The sequence below is a fragment of the Opisthocomus hoazin genome, chromosome 2 (assembly GCF_030867145.1).
Source record: "Opisthocomus hoazin isolate bOpiHoa1 chromosome 2, bOpiHoa1.hap1, whole genome shotgun sequence".
NCBI lineage: Eukaryota > Metazoa > Chordata > Aves > Opisthocomiformes > Opisthocomidae > Opisthocomus > Opisthocomus hoazin.
In genome coordinates, this window is record NC_134415.1 from 14269818 (window position 1) to 14280470 (window position 10653).

Sequence of the window (10653 nt, forward strand, 5' to 3'; positions counted from 1 at the left end):
ATTGTGAAAATTCTTTCCTTGGAAAGTGCTGCTTTAAGTAGGAATATTTTTTGACACCATTGGAACGTCAATGCTAGGAAACTAGCATCAATTTTCTTGATGAATTGATAATTCAGAAGAAATTTGGTGTGAGTGTTCAGTTCTGACAATACCTGTGGCTTTGGCTAGATGCCTGGATATTTACAGTGAGTAAACACAAAGAGGTGCAGATGATCTTGGTCTCTTACATTCAGTGTGCTAGGACAAATAATATTGGCTCTTAAATATGGCTGCCAAAGCTATCTGTAATAAAAGTACAAGACAAAAAAAATAATAACAGCAGTCTCTACATTGAAGAATCATGGATCATTGTGAGCTGCAGTAAATCTACTGGTATTAAAGTTTCCTGGAATGGGATTCCAAAGATTAAAATTAATAACTCTGCAGTTTATTAGTCCTTCTTTCTTTGAAGGGCTTGCCATCCATCTAGAAGGATGAGATAAGGTCTTAGGATACACACAGAATTTGTACTTGCCTCTATATCAAATGAACATGAAAAGGCATTGGACATATATAAAGAGAGATGGGAGATCAAGTGTGAAGTCAGTTCTTTGTAACCATTCTTTTTTCACCTTATTATCTAAGTAGTCTTTGAGGTGGCTGTCAGTTAAAAAAATTGCTAAAAAAATAATGAAGATATACAGTAGCTGGTGCACAGAGAGATATGATAACAAATATTATAAAGTGTGCAAAAAGCCTCCTTTAAAAGCTTTACAATCTCCCGAGGTTTTAAAACGAGAATTGATTCAAATGCCCCCTCAGTCTCATGTAAACATCACAGAAAATAGTGAGAAATGGTTAAACCTAATGCATTTTTGTACTGTACCTCATGTTAGTGTCTTTTAAAAGGCTGAAGGCAAATTTCAGAGATTTTTGGAGCAGTGCCTGTGGTTTTCTGTGCTACTGAATTTAGGACGTGTGGGGTTTTTTTACTAGTTTTATGGTTTGGGGTTTTTTTAAAGAAAAAAAAGGTCAAGATGTGTTTTCACTTTTGTTCTACATTTTTTCCCCATATGCTACACACAATTTTTTTTTTTTTTTGAAGTTCTGTCTTTGGTCTCATCAGGGCAATGTAATTCTTACAAAACATAGACTCTTTTTTTCACCTTAGTGGAGCTGATCCTTTTTGAAATGACAGCAGTTTTAGGTTAGTATATTTTTCTACCTTTGAAGGAAATCACTACTGCTTTGCTCTGGACAGATCTTCAGTCTTTATTTTATGGTCCACAATGTCACTTTTACCCTGTGTGACCTCAATGACTTCCCTCTCAAATAACAGCATATACCTCTGTAGTTTTTCATATGCATTTGAAATTAAGTAAGACCTGGTGGAAATCAGTCAGGTTGTACCGGGACAAGGTGGATATAATGCAATAGAGAGTTCAGCTCTGCCTCTTACAGTAGAAATGCAGCTGTAGCAAGTAGTTTCACACATTTGTTTAACAAGGGAAGACTGCGTTAGGAATCTTCAATAAAAATATGTGTGATAATGCTCAAATCACTGTTTTGAGTTGTCTATTGGGCCAACAAGGCTACATCAATTTCTGTTTGCATAGTCTATCCTGCAAAGCCTCAAGCTTAACTTCATAAAGTTGAAAATCTTTGAAAATCCTTGAAAAAAGTCCTTGAAGAATCTTTAATTTGTATCTGGGAGAATTTAATGTACAGTTTGCTCTTCCATTACAAAAACTTATTGTAAAACAGTTTCTCAACCTGTTACTATCAATGTTTGACTTCAGTCTGTTGAGATTTCTCAGTTTTTCATAGTATATGTCTTCGTCAGATATAAGTGGGTGCCCTGTTGTCCTGTATCCCATTGGTGGCGAGGCATGCACACTTGAGAAAGAAAATGAAGGAGTGACAGAACTTGCTCCTCTGGTCTGTAGAGAAATCTTCTGTACCTCATGTACATACTGACTTTTAGCTTCACTGAGGGCCTCATATAAATTAAAATGGTGTGAAAAAGTATGTAATAATTCTTTTTTATATTCTCATTGTTTAAATTTCATTAACTTTCTTGGGCAATGATACTAGCCTGTGTTTCTTACTGTACAGATATTTACGACTGCAAAGTGAAAATGGTCACAGGATATCCTTGTCCAGCTTGAAGCTAGTGGCAGAAGTTTCAGAGAGGGCTCACTAGAGCAGGCATCTGCTCCAGGCCTACTCCTTCTGATGTTTCCCTGATGTATCTGCTATACATCCTTCTGAGTGTGAGAAACACCAGTGCTTGTAACCTTTACAATAATTTACCATTCTTCTTCCCACCTGAATGAATCCATGCAATTTTCTTTAATTCCGGATATAATCTCAATAGGCAAACTCATTGATCTTTCCATCTAAAGGGATCTTACTAGCTTAGAGCTCATAAAATTTATGAGAAACACAGGTTATTTCAAATTATGTCCTTATTGACATTAACAGTCATTTTGCAGTGATACAGCCCAGTCTCTCAATTTCATTCAATACATCTGGAGTGAATCATTACCTTATGTGAGTTTTTATTAACCTTAATAGCAATATTTTCCTCTCATTTCTTTGTGGGTTTTGGATTCCTTGGTGTCTGGTGCTGCCTAGGATTGCTTCTTCACACACTACAATTCATACTTCCCTAAAGAAATGCATCATCCACTTCATTCTGTTGCAAGGGCTGTAGGATTGTTAGATTTCTATTTTCTGCTGATTTATCTAGTTTTGATACCCAGTTGGAACTTTGTCCTTGTGTATTTATTTTTCTTAAAAATATCTTGTGAGGGGCTTTTTCTATACCTTGTATTTGAGCTTCCAAATACAGCAGATTATGTTCTCTGACTGTCTTTTACCAGCAATAGTATTCCTGCTTTCAATGAAATACACTGAGACAGGTGTAAATTATTGTACATATAGGAAGAATGAGAAGATGCATTGCTCTTCCTCTGATACCTATTCTTGCATGTGCACATTTGCATCTATTTTGAAAAACAGGGTGTTTTTTTGAAACAAGCGTTTTGTTAACCCTCATGAGATAACAATATAGAATGGTTAAAAATAAATTAAAGTTGTAACTTATCTCTTCAATGTTCTAATTCATTGCTGATCTCATCTTCCTACAGTACCGATAGCAGTTTGTTAATGCTGATTTCATTATAGGTAAGGTTGAAATATTTAACGGCAGGAATGATTTCTTTAAAAAGCACTGTACATAATAACTAATGTGATTATACCAGGAGACATAACAGAAGAGATTAGTGCAATAAGTTACCTAGCTTTAACGATGTCATCAAAAATTGTAAATGCAAAATTACCCACTATGTTATAAATGTTCACTAACATAATATTCAAGACACTCATTATTTGTAGCACTTCATGAAGTAAGCAATTATTTTTTCCAGTGTACAAATATCAGTTCCATTAATTTTAATAATACTTCTTCACTGTGCAATCTTGAGAGCTGTATATTTAGACATAATAAAAAATGCCTTCAGCCATGACTGAAAAATGTGTTATAACGGTGTTAGGCTGCCAGCTTTCTAAATCATGGTACTGAGCGTACCTAGAAAGATTTAGAGGTCAAGTTTGAGATAAGAACTCAGAATAGCATAAAAATGCCCGCAACCTACTCTAAGAAAGACATTGACAATATGTCCCAGATTTCTTTATTTCTGGCTAGATTGTGTGCAGATATGTCCATCTATCTGTCCATCCATCCATCCATCCATCCATGTCAATCTATCTCACAGTATTTTAATATTCTACCTTCAACACTTAGGTCAACCCAAAAATTAAAAAAGAACCCCTGAATTAAAATGCTAAGCTTGATAAAAATCCATATGTGTGTTTGGTTTTGGTTTTTTTTTTCAGTCCTATAAGAACTTTATTATTCAGCAGGATGAGGAATAGATCTGGTTCTTTTATTCCCTGAGCTGCATTAAACTATTGTCAGAATGAATAAGAAAACCACATTTTCCCTATGAAGATGAATTAATCAGCTGCAGTAGTCGTTTTCCTCTAAGTTCCCTGGCCTTTTCTGCCACGTAACTGTCTATATATGGGGGAACCCGCTGGACTGATCCTCAAAACCAATGCATGGTGCTTCTCCAGATCCAATAAAGGCTAAACTGTTTATTATAATAGAATTATTTCCCAGGTGTTTTTGTATTCCTTGCCTTTTTCCTCTTTGGTGTTTATCTTCCCTTGTTGCCTGTTACCATACATTTTGTTCCAAGCTTTTTCAAATAGAGAATTATTTAACCCGTGTGAACTGAGCCTGGTACATTGCGGACCTTTCGTCTATGTACTCCTGGAGGTGAAGCAGCAATGCCTGTATTGTGAAATCTCAGATGAAAATTGGCTTAACAAAACACACCAGTTCTGCAAACTGGAAAAGTTTCAAAGCTGTATTAACCGAGTAATATTGTAATAAATACTACATATGGGGTGATAAGAAAATAGCTACGTCCAAATATCTCCCTTAACTGAAAACCCTTCACCTCATCTTACTAGATACTAAGGATGCAATTCCTCTTGCCCAATTCAGACTATGTAAAAGGTCTCTAGTCTAAGAAAGTCACTTGGACTTTCAGTACAGTTGAGAAAGAGAACCTTCAGAGAGAAACTCACCTTTTGTACCTTAGATATCCAAGTTTGAAATTAATTGCTTTTGAGAACGTATCTTGCTTTCCAGTAACTATAGTGGAAGCCTCAATTACTCCTTACTGAGTCTACATGCTTATTGTACTGATGGTGGGCTTAGACTAGATGCTTAGCTTTCAGACAGCTAGTATGTCTGATGAATACCATCTGTATTATCCTTAGCACAGGACTGCAGTATCCATCAAGTATGATCATGTTTTTAGAGGTAACATCTGCCATGAAGCTGACTAGAAATTTTGAATATTTCAAGGAAGGTCTCTCTTCCCCTTCCTACATAACTCTTTTAGGAAACTCTAGCCATGGCTTTCAAAAGATTTCAACTATGGCATGAAACATGCAACTATTTATGCGAAAGCAGGTTAAATCAGCGCTGAACTTTGCTGAAAACATCATTCATGATAATCATATTGCACATCCACTGTCTTTTTTCAAGACAGTGCAGAGATGGCTTTTCATCCACACCTGCTTACTTCTGGCTTCCAGAAGTTCCTGTAAACTCTGCCCAACTGGATTTTTTAGGGGTGGGGAAATAAAATACGCTGTATGTAGGCTTGTCAAGCTTTCACCAGCAATATTACCTGTTGGGAGCAAAAAGAAAAATACCCTACACTAAATTGTCAGGGAAAATAATTTGGAAGCATTACCAAGAACTACTATTGGCAAAGGTATTGTATTTGCTAGTATTTCAAGGGTGTAATTTCCATGTTGTTGCTGCTTTTTCTTGTAACCTCTTGTAGTCATCACTTCCAGTTTGTATTTCATCTCTGTGCATTTTTATTTTTTACGGTCTCTTGTGCAGTTTTTTTTATGTCAATGCTAAGAAAAATCAGGCTCTACATTCTTTTTCAACTTTTAAGACTATTCCTTCTGTAATATCCATTTCACCAAACAAAAAACACATATCCCATAATATCTAGAGTGGCTAGTTTTCTGTATTATAAGTGGAAATACTATATGGCTTAATTCAGATGATAATGAGTAAGAATATATGTTAGATTACAGTGAAATTATTGTATGTAATTATATGGTGCTCTGAAATTATATAAAATGCATGACTGAAATGTATTACATGAGGTATTGTATAGCTTGTATTGTATGATGTATTACATGTTGAGGAGGTGATTTACAATGAGAATTTGTGTGAATTTAGAAATTTCTCTATTTTATATCTTTAATGAATAGAGCACAGAAAAGGGATGTTACTACAGTTTTCTGTGTCTGACTTGTACAGATCTAGGACAAATTAATTCCTGGTGTAGTGCAATTAATTTGATGGGAGTTACATCAGAGGTATGAACTCATTCAGTTATTGCTAACACCATCTGGAAATTTATAATGCCACAGCAATGTTTCACTTGCTGAAGACACATTCATCCTTTTTGTTTAGGATGGCAAGACAGGGATTAAAAATTGAAGATCACTTTAACTTGCTTTATATCATCTTAAATTCCCTTGTAGGCTTTGTTATGTTTGGATGATGAGATGTGAATTTAAATAATATTTAAATAATATTTAAATAAGTGTAATAGTGCAATCAAGAAAAGACAAAATAGGCCTCCTGAGGCAAAACAATTTCATGAATATCAACATACTACTTTTACGGTAGGAGTGGATCTAAAGAAGGGAGGTTTCCTTTGATGTACGCAGATAGCTGTCTCTGTCTGCCCTTCCTGACACAACTTTTTATCTCTGAGTTAATGTTGGCACGTAGGAACTTCACTCCTAGGACTGGAAGAGACCTGTATCACAATGTCCAGCTCAGTTCTGTCATGGTTTACGATATTGCACAGTTCTGCCAGAAATGTCAGAACCTTCATTTTATCTTCCATTTGTTTAGGAGGTTATGTTGTTTGTGCTCATTATTTTTATTGGCAAGGAGTCCAGAAATTTATTTCCCGGTGATTACAAACCTTCATCTAGTTTTGAAACTATGCTTTAACTGTGTGGAAACAACAAATTATAGCTTAAACTATTTCCTTTCTCTCCTGCCTCCTCCACAGCACAGACAGGAATTATGCTTTAAATGAATCTGATTTCTTGGCTTCTGCTCAGAAGTGCACCCAGGATACCCAGGCCCAGCCGTGTGAAAACATCAGATAGCTCAAGACCAAGGCTACAGAAACAGTGCAAATATGGGCGAAGTTAGAACTACACAACATGTATATATTTAGATATGTTATGTATATATTATATCTGTGTAACAGATATCTCCCTCTTATGGAAGCTGACAACGCATCAGAGCTGGCAAAAAATGATTTTCTATCAACATGACTAATTTAAGCATAACTGATTAATTACCATAACCCAGATTTAATGTGGCATCTTTGAGTCAAGTTATTAAGAAACTGTACAGGTATAGAGAAGTAAAAGTCTGTGTGTTGTCCCATCTGGAAAACTGATTCTTCTACCCCTGGTGTATCTGCTCATTTCTCTTTCCCATGCTAAGAGAGTGCCTGGGCTAGGCAGCGCGCCCAGCACAGCCCTCCTGCCGTGATCGCCGCAGACAGCACAGGCTCCCGAGGCTGCCGCACCGGGGGGAAGCTGGCACATCTGCTGGCAGCCCAGGGAGTGATGGAGCACAAAGCTGACAGTCACCCTCCTCATCTTCAGTCTCATTGAGTCATGTGGAACGGGGCGAGAATTATTGTCAAATGTAATTGTCTTGCTGAAATATAGATATTGAGGTGTGTTAGCGGTGTTTGCATTAAGTTCACTGGTAACTTGATTTCATAATTTTGCCTGAAGGTTCTTACCCTTAGAGGTTCATTTGTCTGCCTATTAGGCCCTTGTTATTTGTGTCCGGTTTATATTTACGAAATGCAGAGCATTTATTTAAACTGTTCAGCTTTGAAATGAATGGAAATCTTATTGTGTAGTTCGCTGGAAAATACCACCTAGGAAAATTTGTATTCAGAATGTTTTAGTAATCATAGTTTATTTTTATTCAGCCAGGATACAGTTAAAAAATAAAAGAATTGTTTTCCAATGAATTTTTAATTTAAATAAGTTGATTATATATCTATCTGATGTTAGGATGATGAACATTATCCTCTATTTATAATGAATTATTGTAATGAACTTAGTCCCATAGATGTGTGCATTTCTATAAAGAAGAGAATTTGTGCAGCATAAACCAGATAATTTATCTTTGTTGCAGTCAGCATGGTATACATGTTGCCTCTGGAATGCTAATCACCACCACTTTTTATGTAACAAAAAGAGGAATACACAGTATTTAGAAATAGTCAGAAGGAGAATTTCTTTTCAAGAACAGTAAAAGCATAAAAATGTCTAAAGGATCACAAATAGCAAAAAACCCCCTACCGAAACACCATCCTTAAAACTGCATACAAGAGATTATGAAAAATAGCAACCAATCCAGTAAATCAGAAAAAGTGCATTTAGATGTAAAGATATAATAATAAGAATAAAGAACAAAGGGGAATAAAAAATTAAGAGCATATCTGAATTTTAAAACAGATTCTGCTTAGTATGTCTTCCCAAATTGTCAGTGTTATAAATTTATTTTTTATTTGCGTGTAAAGACACGGCGAAGAGGAGAATTTCTGTTCACTGCAGGGACCCTTGACACAGTGTGACTGACATGATTGGCATGACATCGTGGTATAAACAAATAGCTGCCAGAAAGATGAGTGATGAGTCAAATCCCTTTCTATCACCCCAAATTCACTGCTGCTACAACTTAATTTCTTTACTCCATTCCTGAAACCTGTGATCCAGAGAGTTTCACTTGTATGTTTGCTGCTGGAGGACCTACACGCTGGGGAATTAGCTCCTCATATTAAAGCATGCAATACACTCTGGGGAGTCAGTTTCTGAGGTAATACTTTAACACAACTTCTGCTCTCCACAGTACATCTATAAAACTTATATTTCGCCGTTGGCATAGAACAAATTACTCCTTTCTGTGAGCTGAGGTGGGGAAAAAAGCAAGGTCTGTGTACCAAATTACTAGTCCTGTTTGTCCTACACCACCCCTCCTCTGAAGGAGAAGATCTACCTCATGGGCTTTGGCACATCAAAAGTCAGCAGTCTTTGCTGCCTGTTTACTTAGTAGCATACAATTATAATTTGTTTTTACAGCTATTTAACTGATGTTTTCTGAGGTAACATTTTTCCATGTTGAATACCACAGCATATTTGACACTGGTTAGTTACAAATTTCAATCTCCGTGACTGCAGCAGAGAAGCAAGATTTTCAGGAGTTTATGCTGTCACATCTCCCAGCACCAAGACCACCAGACATATATCTTTCTTTCTTTGTTGCCCAGCAGTTTAACTGATGACAGTCAGAAGGATGCTTTACCACAGGAGGCAGAGCTGAGTCACGTGAAAGTTTAGATACAGCAGAATCCTGACTGCATTTAGCCGAAGCACAAAAATCTGCAAATGGAGCCTCCAAAGACATGAGGTACTAAAGCAGATTACATTTCTAACAGTCATCACAGACTGCAGGCACCATTGCATCTTTGCTCCCCATAGAGAAATAAAACTCGGGCAGCTTTCTGAATTCACTTTCAAGAAGATGCGAGGCTCAACATTAAAGTAGAGAATGGGTGCATCAGTCTCACCTTCTGCACCCAAAATTTCATCTAATGTCCAGCCTCAGGACACTCAGCCCAAGAGAAAGGGTCGTCTTTGTTCAAGAGATTTTTTCTGTGCAGAAATAAGCCTGGTGCAGGGAGAGGAAAACAGACTAGGCAGCACACAGTAGGTCGCAGTAGCAATCATGTCAGCTTCCTCTTCTCACGTGAATGTTTCTAGAGGGTTTAGTTGCTACAATCATACCAGCTATCCACAAGGTCCCATCTGTGTCTCTACAGCCTCTCGATGGCTTGTCCGATTGCCACTACACTGAAATGATTGCTCTGCCCTTTTCAAGGCTTGCTTTACCTGCTGGAGTGGAAACTGAGATGAAGAGCGTAGGTCATAACTGAGAAACGTGTAGGTGCATAGGTACTGCTCCGAGGGTGTAGGAAATGGTGTATGCAATTCAAGCACAAAGGCCTTCCTTACGCATTGTGTGGTTTGCAGCTGACATAGGGAAGAAAGAGACAACACATTGGTTACATTCTTACAGGAGCTTTAAGTTTTGTGTGGCTTTACAGGTTTGTCAGCTGGTAAGTATACTATCAAACTATGTAGCATTGCCTTGATAAGTTGCCATCAGTTTGGACAGGTGAAAAAAGACCTAAACTCAATAAACAAGAACTGATACAATTTATTGGTGCTGAAGGATTTCTTTTGTTGATACTGTCAGAGTTAGTGTCTCATCTGTCTCCTCTGCAGCCTGAAAAGTTTCTGCAGTGAATTACAGACATTCGAAATTCCTTTTTGACTGATACTTCTTAAGTGCAGAAGGAGAGGGAGAAACTGAGATCTGCAGAACAAAATCTAGGGAAACAGACCAAAGAAACTAGCTTGAGCAAATAGAGCTTCAGAATTGGAAGCCCCAAATCAAAGACTTTTTGTGTCTGGACGACAATTTAACAGCCATTAAAATGATGTCATCTTGGCAAAGGTCAGTAAAACATTTCATGTGGTGTACACAAGCTCTGGCGATTATGAATTTATAACAATTACATACTGTTTGTTGGTTAAACCTGGCCTTTGTTTCTGAAGCATTACTCAAGCTTTGGCAAAAAAGGATGTACAGCAAAAGGCATTTTCTTGTTTTATTAGATAATTTTCACTATGCACCTTCTCCCATTAAAAAAAAAAAGCAAGCACACCACTACCACTACCACCACCACCACCAACACAATCTTTTGTCTCATCAGGGTGTAAAATGTCTTCTGTTCAATTAGAATAGAATTAGATGCACTTTCCTGAGCATGCTAATCTGGGGAATGGATTTCCACATGAAGAAAGCACTCTGAAGAATCCTCTCCCAGCTTTCACTGAACTTTGTGATGTGGTTCCAGGACACGAGACCAGGCCTCTGACCAGCCATATCCTCAA

At 37.1% G+C, this 10653-nt stretch overlaps 1 long non-coding RNA gene across 5 annotated transcripts in view; it reads left to right on the forward strand.

Annotated features, from left to right (window-relative positions):
- LOC142360451 (uncharacterized) overlaps positions 1-9877 on the forward strand; it is a 246112-nt gene extending 236235 nt beyond the window's left edge. For 4 of the 5 annotated variants that reach the window (XR_012763045.1, XR_012763047.1, XR_012763046.1 and 1 more), the window contains one exon: positions 6672-9877. This is a non-coding gene — a long non-coding RNA (uncharacterized LOC142360451). The remainder of the gene's footprint in view (positions 1-6671) is intronic. The other variant, XR_012763048.1, reaches the window with a different exon arrangement.
- Positions 9878-10653: the final 776 nt, after the last annotated feature.